The following is a 14,333-nucleotide window of genomic DNA, read 5'->3' on the forward strand; positions in this document are numbered from 1 at the left end:
CTTTGTCCTCCAAACTAGACGAGTTGAGTTTTTACCAAAAAGTTATATTTTGTTTTCATCTGACCATATGACATTCTCCCAATCTTCTTCTGGATCATCCAAATGCTCTCTAGCAAACTTCAGATGGGCCTGTAGATGTACTGGCTTAAGCAGGGGGACACGTCTGGCACTGCAGGATTTGAGTCCCTGGCGACGTAGTGTGTTACAGATGGTAGGCTTTGTTACTTTGGTCCCAGCTCTCTGCAGGTCATTCACTAGGTCCCCCTGTGTGGTTCTGGGATTTTTTGCTCACCGTTCTTTGACCCCACGGGGTGAGATCTTGCCCCAGATCGAGGGAGATTATCAGTGGTCTTGTATGTCTTCCATTTCCTAATAATTGCTCCCACAGTTGATTTCTTCAAACCAAGCTGCTTACCTATTGCAGATTCAGTCTTCCCAGCCTGGTGCAGGTCTACAATTTTCTTTCTGGTGTCCTTTGACAGCTCTTTGGTCTTGGCCATAGTGGAGTTTGGAGTGTGACTGTTTGATGTTGTGGACAGGTGTCTTTTATACTGATAACAAGTTCAAACAGGTGCCATTAATATAGGTAACGAGTGGAGGACAGAGGAGCCTCTTAAAGAACAAGTTACAGGTCTGTGAGAGCCAGAAATCTTGCTTGTTTGTAGGTGACCAAATACTTATTTTCCACCATAATTTGCAAACTGTATTTAGTCAGCCACCAATTGTGCAAGTTCTCCCACTTAAAAAGATGAGAGGCTTGTAATTTCATCATAGTTGAAGTGTACCTATGATTAAATTACAGGCCTCATCTTTTTAAGTGGGAGAACTTGCACAATTGGTGGCTGACTAAATACTTTTTTGCCCTACTGTATACACAGTGTGGGGGAAAAAATATTTGACCCCCTCTCAATCAGAGAGGGGTAACGAGCTGAGATTAGCTGAGCTGAGCTGAGATTAGGAGCACACTCTCAAAGGGAGTGCTCCTAATCTCAGTTTGTTACCTGTATAAAAGACACCTGTCCACAGAAGCAATCAATCAATCAGATTCCAAACTCTCCACCATGGCCAAGACCAAAGAGCTCTCCAAGGATGTCAGGGACAAGATTGTAGACCAACACAAGGCTGTGTACAAGACCATCGCCAAGCAGCTTGGTGAGAAGGTGACAACAGTTGGTGCGATTATTCGCAAATGGAAGAAACACAAAAGAACTGTCAATCTCGCTTGGCCTGGGGCTCCATGCAAGATCTCACCTCGTGGAGTTGCAATGATCATGAGAACAGTGAGGAATCAGCCCAGAACTACACGGGACTATCTTGTCAATGATTTCAAGGCAGCTGGGACCATAGTCACCAAGAAAACAATTGGTAACACACTATGCCGTGAAGGACTGAAATCCTGTAGCGCCCGCAAGGTCCCCCTGCTCAAGAAAGCACATATACATGCCCGTCTGAAGTTTGCCAATGAACATCTGAATGATTCAGAGGACAACTGGGTGAAAGTGTTGTGGTCAGATGAGACCAAAATGGAGTTCTTTGGCATCAACTCACCGTGTTTGGAGGAGGAGGAATGCTGTCTATGACCCCAAGAACACCATCCCCCACTGTCAAACATGGAGGTGGAAACATTATGCTTTGGGGGTGTTTTTCTGCTAAGGGGATAGGACAACTTCACCACATCAAAGGGACGATGGACAGGGCCATGTACCGTCAAATCTTGGGTGAGAACCTCCTTCCCTCAGCCAGGGCATTGAAAATGGGTCGTGGATGGGTATTCCAGTATGACAATGACCCAAAACACACGGCCAAGGCAACAAAGGAGCAGCTCAAGAAGAAGCACATTAAGGTCCTGGAGTGGCCTAGCCAGTCTCCAGACCTTAATCCCATAGAAAATCTGTGGAGGGAGCTGAAGGTTCGAGTTGCCAAACGTCAGCCTCGAAACCTTATGACTTGGAGAAGATCTGCAAAGAGGAGTGGGACAAAATCCCTCCTGAGATGTGTGCAAACCTGGTGGCCAACTACGAGCAACGTCTGACCTCTGATTGCCAACAAGGGTTTTGCCACCAAGTACTAAGTCATGTTTTGCAGAGGGGTCAAATACTTATTTCCCTCATTAAAATGCAAATCAATTTATAACATTCTTGACATGCGTTTTTCTGGATTTTTTTGTTGTTATTCTGTCTCCCACTGTTCAAATAAACCTACCATTAAAATGATAGACTGATCATTTCTTCGTCAGTGGGCAAACGTACAAAATCAGCAGGGGATCAAGTACTTTTTCCCCTCACTGTATATGTCCTCATCAATCTACACACAATACCCCATAACGACAAAGTGAAAGCAGGTATTTAGATATTGCTGCAGTTGTATTAAAAAACAAATACCTTATTTACATAAGTATTCAAAACCTTTGCTATGAGACTTGAAATTGAGCTCAGGTGCATCCTGTTTCCATTGATCATCCTTTTGATGTTTCTACAAATTTGGAGTCCACCTTTGGTAAATTCTATTGATTGGACATGATTTGGAAAGGCACACACATGTCTATATAATGTACGTCAGAGCAAAAACCAAGCCATGAAGGAACAATTCAGAGACAGGATTGTGACGGGGAACAGATCTAGGGAAGGTTACCAAAACATTTCTGCAGCATTGAAGGTCCCCAAGAACACAGTGGCCTCCATCATTCTTAAATGGAAGAAGTTTGGTACCACCAAGACTCTTCCTATAGCTGGGGTGGCAGGGTAGCCTAGTGGTTAGAGTGTTGGACTAGTAACCGGAAGGTTGCAAGTTCAAATCCCCGAGCTGACAAGGTACAAATCTGTCGTTCTGCCCCTGAACAACCCACTGTTCCTAGGCCGTCATTGAGAATAATAATTTGTTCTTAACTGACTTGCCTAGTTAAATAAAGGTAAAATAAATCAAAATATTTAAAAAAAAATAGCTGACTGCTCAGTTTGGCCTGTGCGATCTGGGGAAAAGGGCCTTGGTGGGAGAACCTTCCAGAAGGACAACCTTCTCTCCACCACTCCACCAATCAAGCCTTTGTGGTAAAGTGGCCAGACGGAAGCCATGTAAAAGGCACATAACAACCTGCTTGGAGTTTGCCAAAAGGCCCCTAACGGACTCTGAGAATCAATATTCTTTGTTCTGATGAAACCAAGATTTAAATCTTTGGCCTGAATACCAAGCATCATGTCTGGAGAAACCTGGCACCATCCCTACAGTGAAGCATGGCAGTGGCAGCATCATGCTGTGGGGATGATTTTCAGGTCAGGGACTGGGAGACTTGTCAGGATCGAGGGAAACATGAACGGAGCAAAGTACAGAGATCCTTGATGAAAACCTGCTCCAGAGCACTCAGGACCTCAGACTGGGGTGAAGGTTCACCTTCCAGCAGGACAACGACCCTAAGCACACAGCCAAGACAATGCACTAGTGGCTTTGGGACAAGTCTCTGAATGTTCTTGAGTGGCCCAGCCAGATCCCAGACTTGAACCTGATCAAACATCTCTGGAGTGACCTGAAAATAAACTCTGCAAAAAAAAGATGCGTCCCTTTTTCAGGACCCTGTCTTTCAAAGATAATTTGTAAAAATAAATAACTTCACAGATCTTCATTGGAAAGGGTTCAGACACTGTTTCCCATGCTTGTTCAATGAACCATAAACAATTAATGAACATGCACATGTGGAACGGTCGTTAAGACACTAACAGCTTACAGACGGTAGGCAATTAAGGTCAGTTAGGAAAACTTAGGACACTAAAGAGTAGAGGTCAACCGATTAATCGGAATGGCCGATGAATTAGGGCCGACTTCAAGTTTTCATAACAATCGGAAATCGGTATTTAAAAAAAAAAAAGAAATATATATATATATATATATATATATATATATATATATATATATATATATATATATATATATATATATATATATATATATATATATTACACACCTTTTATTTAACTAGGCAAGTCAGTTAAGAACACATTCTTATTTTCAATGACTGCCTAGGAACGGTGGGTCAACTGCCTCGTTCAGGGGCAGAACGACAGATTTTCACCTTGTCAGCCCGGGGGATTCAATCTTGCAACCTTTATAGTCCAATCTTGCAACCAACTAGTCCAACGCAATAACGACCTGCCTCTCTCTCGTTGCACTCCACAAGGAGACTGCCTGTTACGCGAATGCAGTAAGCCAAGGTAAGTTGCTAGCTAGCATTAAACGTATCTTATAAAAAACGATCAATCATAATCAGTAGTTAACTACACATGGTTGATGATATTACTAGATATTATCTAGCGTGTCCTGCGTTGCATATAATCTGACTGAGCATACAGCATCTAAGTATCTGACTGAGCGGTGGTAGGCAGAAGCAGGCGTGTAAACATTCATTCAAACAGCACTTTCGTGCATTTTGCCAGCAGCTCTTCGTTGTGCGTCAAACATTGCGCTGTTTATGACTTCAAGCCTATCAACTCCCGAGATGAGGCTGGTGTAACCGAAGTGAAATGGCTAGCTACTTAGCGCATGCTAATAGCGTTTCAAACGTCACTCACTCTGAGCCTTCTAGTAGTTGTTCCCATTGCTCTGCATGGGTAACGCTGCTTCGATGGTGGCTGTTGTGTTGCTGGTTCGAGCCCAGGGAGGAGCAAGGAGAGGGACGGAAGCTATACTGTTACACTGGCAATACTAAAGTGCCTATAAGGAACATCCAATAGTCAAAGGTTAATGAAATACAAATAGTATAGAGGGAAATAGTCCTATAATAACTACAACCTAAAACTTCTTACCTGGGAATATTGAAGACTCATGTTTAAAGGAACCACCAGCTTTCATATGTTCTGAGCAAGGAACTGAAATGTTAGCTGTCTTACATGGCACATATTGCACTTTTACTTTCTTCTCCAACACTTTGTTTTTGCATTATTTAAACCAAATTGAACATGTTTCATTATTTACATGAGGCTAAATTGATTTTATTGATGTACTATATTAGGTTAAAATAAGTGTTCATTCAGTATTGATGTAATTGTCATTATTACAAATAAATAAATAAAAATCCCCAGATTGAATCGGTTTCGGCTTTCTTGGTCCTCCAATAATCGGCATCGGCGTTAAAAAATCATAATCGGTCGACCTCTACTAAAGAGGCCTTTCTACTGACTCTGAAAAACACCCAGGCTCCCTGCTCATCTGCGTGAACGTGCGCCTTAGGCATGCTGCAAGGAGGCATGTGGACTGCAGATGTGGCCAGGGCTATTAATTGCAATATCCTTACTGTGAGACACCTAAGACGGCGCTACAGGGAGACTGGATGGACAGCTGATCGTCCGCGCAGTGGCAGACCACGTGTAACAACACCTGCACAAGATCGGTACATCCGAACATCACACCTGCTGGACAGGTACAGGATGGCAACAACTGCCCGAGTTACACCAGGAACGCACAATCCCTCCATTAGTGCTCAGACTGTCCGCACTGGTCTGAGAGAGGCTGGACTGGACTGAGGGCTTGTAGGCCTGTTGTCTGGTGAGGACCTGCCTTACATCAGCGGCAACATCGTCTATGGGCACAAACCCACCGTCGCTGGACTAGACAGGACTGGCAAAGTGCTCTTCACTGATGAGTCGTGGTTTTGTCTCACCAGGGGTGATGTTCGGATTTGCGTTTATCGTCTAGGGAATGAGCGCTACACCGAGGCCTGTACTCTGGAGCGGGATCAATTTGGAGGTGGAGGGTCCGTCATGGTCTGGGGCGGTGTGTCACAGCATCATCGGACTGAGCTTGTTGTCATTGCAGGCAATCTCAACGCTGTGCGTTACAGGGAAGACATCCTCCTCCCTCATGTGGTACCCTTCCTGCAGGCTCATTCTGACATGACTCTCCAGTGTGACAATGCTGGATCGGAGGGTGAGGGCTAGGGCCATTCCCCTCAGAAATGTCCGGGAACTTGCAGGTGCCTTGGTGGAAGAGTGGGGTAACATCTCACAGCAAGAACTGGCAAATCTGGTGCAGTCCATGAGGAGGAGATGCACTGCAGTACCTAATGCAGCTGGTGGCCACACTAGATGCTGACTATTACTTTTGATTTTGACACCCCTCCTCCCCCTTTATTCAGGGACACATTATTCAATTTCTGTTAGTCACATGGTTGTGGAACTTGTTCAGTTTATGTCTGTTGTTGAATCTTGTTATGATCATACAAATATTTACACATGTTAAGTTTGCTGAAAATAAACTCTGTTGACAGAAGACGTTTCTTTTTTTGCTGAGTTTAGCTGTGCAGCGACGCTCCCCATCCTACCTGACAGAGCTTGAGAGGATCTGCAGAGTAGAATGGGAGAAACTCGACTAAAGATTTGTTTTTAGTCGAGCAGTCAAAAATATATATTATGGCACGAGACGCCAGTCTGATTCACGCCTGTCTCTCAGTGGACTAATCCACTGTGGGGATGGCACACCAGTATCACCAGTAGTACATTTACTGTTAATTCCTGTTTCTAGTCTACAGTGTTTTTTTGGTTATGGTAATTTCTGTTAATAATGTTAAACTTATGTCTGTTTTTACATCTTTCCCTCTATCCTGACTAGTTCCTCCAACGTAGCCTATTTGAAAAATCTTTCCAGCTATAACCACTCTGTGTGAAAGGGGGACAAAATATCATGCTCTGATCCGGTGGAAACGTCATAAAATAGGCCTACCTGATTACTACTTATCCCTTGCGCAAATAGCATACAGCTACAGTATGTCTGTCCGGGACACTTATTTTATACAATGTTGCAAGTTTGCTAGCTCAAGCTTCAGTTGATACAATGTTTCAAGTTCCTTGCAGACAGACCATTCATAGCCAATGTGATTTATGGTATATTTATTTTTAACAGGATATTTTCTACCTGCAGGCTGAAATGTTTATTTGTTGGCTTTATGTGGGCTATTTCTACATAGTTGGCAATGGCAGTAGAAGTTACTTTTTGATATTTTTTTTTACACGCACATGATAATGATTTTGAGATACAAAGACTTTCTTATAAATTAAACTGTTCCATGAAAATGTGAATATAAAAATCATAACTGGCACACAGATTTTTAGGAATGGTAAGATAAATTGGGACTCCAAATGGAAAATGTTGCAGAGGGCCAGAGAGACGAGTCTAGGAGGAGTCGGAAATGGCGTTGAGTAGTGCTGACAGAATTGAGAAAAAGATGGTGAAGCAACAGCTGTGCTGGAATGCGAACAATTTGGGTGTCAGTTCTGATGGTATGAAGCGGAATGATGAGGGTCAAGAACATAAGAAGAAGAGATCATAATACAGAAAGCAGTGGACCATCTAATAAAGAAAGCATAAAGAGGGCCAAGGTAGGAAGCAAGAGTAATGATGTGTTGGAATGGAAAGTGGTGATAGTGTTTGATGAGACCACAGGGCCTCACACCCTATCCAACTAACTAATGCTGTAGGTGAAGTGAAATGAGTTAATTGGAAATGGTAGATTTTGTTAATACTTTGTGGTAGCCAGGCTCGGCAAGAGAAAGTTCTATCAACAGAAAAGCTTAATGGGAAGAAGAGGAAAAGTCATGTCCCTGGTGGTTATGCTAGATTGAGAGGAGTCATCACCGGGGTCCCAATATCTATGTCCATAGACGATATTAAAGGAAATGTAAAGGGAGGAAGAGTGATTGAGGCCAAAAGGTTGATCAGTAGGAAAGAAGGATTTCACTTTGACCTATCAGTGCTGCTGAGGTCTGAGGTTTGAGAAGGTTATGCCTGGGAAAGTACAGATAGGATTCCTTAGTTTCAAAGAGATTTTGCCCCATCCCCATTGAGGTGTTTTTAAATGCCAAAGAATGGGACATGTAGCTGCTCAATGTAAAGGAAAGAAAGGGTGTGGAGGGGAGCAATGTGAAGGTTGTGTTGTAAATGTGGGGGAGGGGGGCATAGTGCAGCATTTGGTGGGTGCCAGGTGAAGAGAGGCTCAGCGAAACAGTGCATTAGGAAAGTATTCAGATCCCTTCATTTTTTTCTCACATTTTGTTATGTTACAGCCTCTAAAATGTATTAAAAACCAACAGGTTTTTAGAAATGTTTACAAATGTATTTAAAAAAAAGTTTTTTTAAATGATAGCACATTTACACAAGTATTCAGACCCTTCTCCCCCGATTGCTCAGTTTGACCGGGCCGCCAGCTCTACGATGAGTCTTGGTGGTTCCAAACTTCTTCCGTTTTTAAGAATTATGAAGGTCACTGTGTTCTTGGACCTTCAATGCTGCAGAAAGGTTTTGATACCCTTCCACGGGTCTGTGCCTCGACACAATGCTGTTTCGGAGCTCTACAAACAGTTCCTTCGAACTCATTGCTTGGTTTTTGCTCTGATATGCACTGTTAACTGTGGGACCATATTTGCTCCAGAGTGGCGCAGTGGTTTAAGGCACTGCATCTCAGTGCTTGAGGCGTCACTACAGACACCCTGTTTCAAATCCAAGCTGTATCACAACCTGCCGTTGTTAGGAGTCCCATAGGGTGGCACACAATTGGCCCAGCGTCGTCCGGGTTTGGCCGGTGTAGGTCTTCATTGTAAATAAGAATTATTCTTAACTGACTTGCCTCGTTAAAAAAAAAAAAGTTTGGGGTCACTTGAAATGTTGTTGTTGAAAGAAAATCAATTTTTTTTTGTCATTTTTGTATTTAAAAAAGAAAAAAAACATTGATCCGAAATACAGTGTAGACATTGTTAATGTTGTTGTAAATGACTATTGTAGCTGGAAACTGCTAAATGGAATATCTACATGGGCATACAGAGGTCCATTATCAGCAACCATCACTCCTGAGATCCAATGGCACGTTGTGTTAGCTAATCCAAATGTATCATTTTAAAAGGCAAATTGATCATTAGAAAACCTTTTTGCCATTATGTTAGCACAGCTGGAAACTGTTGTTCTGATTTTAAAGAAGCAATGAAACTGGCCTTCTTTAGACTAGTTGAGTATCTGGAGCATCAGCATTTGTGGGTTTGATTACAGGCTCAAAATGACCAGAAACAAAGCTTGTCAGTCTATTCTTGTTCTGACAAATGAAGGCTATTCCATGCGAGAAATTGCCAAGAAACTGAAGATCTCACAACGCTGTGTACTACTCCCTTCACAGAACAGCGCAAACTGGCCCTAACCAGAATAGAAAGAGTGGGAGGCAAGGGGACAAGTACATTAGTGTCTAGTTTGAGAAACCGATGCCTCACAAGTCCTCAACTGGCAGCTACAGTAAATAGTACACTCCAAACACCAGTCTCAACGTCAACAGTATACGGCCATAAGCGACTCCGGGATGCCTGCCTTCTAGGCAGAGTTCCTTTTGTCCAGTGTCTGTGTTCTTTTGTCTATCTTAATTGTTTCTTTTTATTGGCCAGTCTGAGATTTTTCTTTTTCTTTGCAACTCTGCCTAGAAGACCAGCATCCTGGAGTCGGGTCTTCACTGTTGATGATATTTTAATGAACAACAAAATGTGCTTTTCATTGAAAAACAAGGACATTTTTTAGTGACCCCAAACCTTTGAGAGAGTGTGTGTCTTAGTCTTACCAAATCAGGTGAAATCAATTGAATTTACCACAGGTGGTCTCCAATCAAGTTGGTGAATCATCTCAAGATGGAAACAGGATGCTCCCGAGCTCAATTTCGAGTCTCATAGCAAAGGGTCTGAATGCTTAGGTAAATAAGGTATTTCAGTTTTTTATTTTTATACACTTGCAAAGATATCTTAAACTGTTTTTGCTTTGCTAGTATGTGGAGATTGAGAATTGTTTAAAGGCTGTAATGTAACAAAATGTGGAGAAAGGGACTGAATACTTTCTGAATGCACTGTATAGAAGTAGTCATGATGTTTTGTATGCAGAGGCTGTAAAACCGATTTGGGGGAACTACAGTGTGGAATAATGGAGCTTCCATGGCTGCTCATGTAGTAAGTGGACCTAATGTCGGGGCTTGTGTTTCTGCTGGTCCTGGCTTGGTTTGAAGGCCTGCTCAGAAATCTTGCGCTCATGAATGTGCAGTGTCAAAGGACACTTTGAAAATGAATAAAGTAAACTTCAAAACTTTTAGTTGGTAAGGTTGTCAGTATGACTTTAATCCAGACAGGGCCCTCATCCCCGTCATTCACAGGAGGAAAAGACGGAGGTATCGTGGACAACGTTCCGGGTGCCTTATAAGGATCCGTTGCCGAGAGGGTAATCTACCTTTACCATCGGTCCTATTAGCCAACGTACAATCAATCAATAATAAAATGGACAAACTACGAGCATGTATAACCTACAAACGGGACATTAAAACCTGTAATCTCTTATGTTTCACAGAGTCGTGGCTGAACGGCGACATGATTAATATTAATATTAATTTCGGCAGGATAGAACAGCGGCCTCTGGTAAGACTAGGGGCGGCGGCCTATGCATATTTGTAAACAACAGCTGGGGCATGAAATCTAAGGAAGTCTCAAGGTTTTGCTCGCCAGAGGTAGAGTATCTCATGATAAGCTGTAGAACACACCATTTCCCCCAGAGCGTTTATATCTATATTTTTCGTAGCTGTCTATATACCACCGCTGGCACTAAGACCACACTCAATGAGCTGTATACGGCCAAAAAAGGCTTTGAAAGGCTGACCATGGGCTCACATCAACACCATTATCCCAGAAACCCTAGACCCACTCTAATTTGCATACCGCCCCAACAGATCCACAGATGATGCAATCTCTATTGTACTCCACACTGCCCTTTCCCACCTAGACAGAAGGAACACCTATGTGAAAATGCTATTCATTGACTACAGCTCAGCGTTCAACACCATTGTGCCCTCAAAGCTCATCAATAAGCTAAGGACCCTGGGACTAAACATGTCCCTCTGCAACTGCATCCTGGAATTCCTGACGGGCCGCCCCCAGGTGGTAAGGGTAGGTAACAACACATCCGCCATGCTGATCCTCAACAAAGGGTTCATGCTCTGCCCCCTCTTGTACTCCCTGTTCACTCATGACTGCGTGGCCAGGCATGACTCCAACACCATCATTAAATTTGCCGATGACACAACAGTGGTAGCCCTGATCACAAACAACAACGACACAGCCTATAGGGAGGAGGTCAGAGACTTGGCTGTGTGGTGCCAGGACCACAACCTCCCTCAACGTGGTCAAGGCAAAGGAGATGATTGTGGACTACAGGAAAAAGAGGACCGAGCACGCCCCCATTCTCATCGAGGGGGCTGCAGTGGAACAGGTTGAGAGCTTTAAGTTCCTTGGTGTCCACGTCACCAACAAACTAACATGGTCCACGCACACCATGACTGTCATGAAGCGGGCACGACGAAACCAATTCCCCCTCCGGAGACTGAAAAGATTTGGCATGGGTGCTCAGATCCTCAAAAGGTTCTACAGCTACACCATCGAGAGCATTCTGACTGGTTGCATCACTGCCTGGTATGGCAAATGTACATCACTGGGGCCAAGCTTCCTGCCATCCAGGACCTTTATATCAAATGGCTTCAGAGGCAGGCCCTAAAAATTGTCAGACTCCAGCCACCCTAGTCATAGACTGTTCTCTCTGCTACCGCACGGCAAGTGTTACTGGAGCACCAAGTCATAAGACTCCTGAACAGCTAATCAAAGGGCTGCCCAGGCCCCTCTTTTACGCTGCTGCTGCTCTCTGTTTAAAGTCTTTGCATTGTCACTTTAACTCTACTTACATGTACATATTACCTCAACTAACCAGTGCACCCACACATTGGCTTGTTATTTTACTGCTGCTGTTTAAGTAACAAATAAATGTAATTAACACTTTTCTTAACTTATTGAAAGGTCTACACTTGTTGTATTTGGCACATGTGACAAGTAAATGTTGTTTGATTTTGACTTGGGTTGTGGAAAGCAGAAATGCCAGGTTGAAGGTTATTGTGGCGATGCCAAAAGAGATATTGTGGCTAACAGATGTTACTGTTGAAATGGTTGTTGACCTGCTGAACAATCGTAAGGGAGTGTTTTTAGCATGATATAGATAAAGTGTAATGGGGTATGGTGGGTTGGGGAGGGTGTGGCAGAAGTAGTAGGAATTTATTTGGTATTTATTTTCATGGTTGTACAGAATTGGCGGCATGCACTTAAACGATTGTTTAACGGATATCATGGAAGAGGAGAAGGACCGCCATGATATCATGGAAGAGGAGAAGGACCGCCGTGATATCATGGAAGAGGAGAAGGACCGCCATGATATCATGGAAGAGGAGAAGGACCGCCATGATATCATGGAAGAGGAGAAGGACCGCCATGATATCATGGAAGAGGAGAAGGACCGCCATGATATCATGGAAGAGGAGAAGGACCGCCATGATATCATGGAAGAGGAGAAGGACCGCCATGATATCATGGAAGAGGAGAAGGACCGCCATGATATCATGGAAGAGGAAGAAAAAAAGGTTGCTGACCCCTAGTGTAGCCTTTTAGTAGCGTAACAGCAGAATCTGCAAAGGCCAGCTGCAGCAGCAGCAGGAGGAAGAGGGTCGGGAACATTCTTTTTTTCCCCCCCTTCTGGTTAGGCTATCTTGATCTCTGGCACCCTCATGTCATTTGTGTGTCTAATTTATTTAATCAACATGTGCTTGACGCACCAGACAAGCTCAGTAGCCTACATATAGTTGATTTGATTAAAACACATGGTGTGACTATATGGGGGAAAAATACACAATTGCAATTTCTATCAATCGATTAGTTGAAAGCACAAAGCAAGTTTGGACAAGCCTAGTTTGCACAACCAATGAATTTCTGCACAAACTGTCAGAAAACGTCTCTGGGAAGCTCATCTGCATGCTTGTTGTCCTCACCAGGGTCTTAACCGACTTCGGTGGGCAAATGCTCACCTTCGGTGGCCACTGGCTTATTGGAGAAGTTCACAGATGAAACCCTGTTTCAACTGTACCAGGGAGCTGTCAGTGTGTGTGGTGTGGACGAGCAGTTTGTGAATGTTGTTAACAGTTTCCCATGGTGGCGGTGGCAGGCATGAGCTACGGACAATGAGCACAATTGTATTTTATTGATGGCAATTTGAATGCACAGAGATACCTTGATGAGATTCTGAGGCCCATTGCCGTGCCATTCATCCATTACCTCATGTTTCAACATGATAATGCACACAAGGATCTGTACACAATTCCTGGAAGCTGTAAATGTCCCAGTTCTTCCATGGCTTGCATACTTTTAGACATTTTTGGGATGATGGCGTGTTCCAGTTAATGGCTGATACTCCACTCAGCCATTGAAGAGGAGTGGGACAACGTTCTACAGGCCACAATCAACAGCGCAGTCAACTTTAAGCGAAGGCGATGTCGTGCTGCTTGAGGCAAATGGTGGTCACACGAGATACTAACTGGTTTTCTGATCCACGCGCCTATCTTTTTTTTTTAAGGTACCTTTGTCCAGCAGAAGCATATCTGTATTCCCAGTTGTGAAATCCCTAGATTAGGGCCTAATGAATTTATTTAAATTGACTGATTTCCTTATGAACTGTAACTGAGTAAAACATCTTTGAAATTGTTGCATTTAAAATGTTTGTTCAGTGTCGATCATTCTCTCTAACCCATATTTAAAACAAATAATGTAACCTTTTAACTACAGTCAGTTAAGTCAGTTAAGAAAAAATTCTTATTTACAATGACGGCCTACCGGGTTAACTGCCTTGTTCAAGGGCAGAACAACAGATTTTTACCTTGTCAGCTCGGGGATTCGATCCAGCAACCTTTCAGTTACTGGCCCAATGCTCTAACCACTACGCTACCTGCCGCCCCATAACACTGTAATCACTACTTCTAGGCCACTTATATCATTTTAAACATAATAAAACGTGCTCAAATCAATTAGTTTCCAACAATATGAAGAGTTGTCCTCTGTGATATTTTTGTGGCAAACACAACGCTTTGTATTCAGGACATAAAGTTAATTTCTTTGACACATTTTGGTAGTTTTACTTTAGTTCCTTAATGCAAACCGGATGCATGTTTAGAAATATTTGTATTCTTTACAGGCTTCCTTCACTGTGTCCGTTAGTTAGGTTAGTATTGTGGAGTAACTAAAATGCTGTTGATCCATCCTAATTTTTTCCAATCATAGCCATTACTCTATAACTGTTTAAGTCACCATTGGCCTCAAGGTTAAATTCCTGAGTGGTTTTCTTCCTCTCTGACAACGGAGTTAGGAAGGACTCCTGTATCTTTTCTAGCGTCTGGGTGTATTGATACACCATCCAAAGTGAACTAAATAACTTAAAGTTAAAAGGAATATTCAATGTCTGCTTCTTTTTTTAAA

The 14,333-nt window shown here is 43.1% G+C and overlaps 1 protein-coding gene across 1 annotated transcript in view; it reads left to right on the forward strand.

Annotated features, from left to right (window-relative positions):
- The window catches only part of LOC109873627 (zinc finger protein 618), a 47,499-nt gene that overhangs the window by 15,400 nt on the left and 17,766 nt on the right, over positions 1-14,333 (forward strand). The window lies entirely within an intron of this gene.

This window comes from Oncorhynchus kisutch, linkage group LG29 (genome assembly GCF_002021735.2).
Source record: "Oncorhynchus kisutch isolate 150728-3 linkage group LG29, Okis_V2, whole genome shotgun sequence".
In the NCBI taxonomy this organism is placed as follows: Eukaryota; Metazoa; Chordata; class Actinopteri; order Salmoniformes; family Salmonidae; genus Oncorhynchus; species Oncorhynchus kisutch.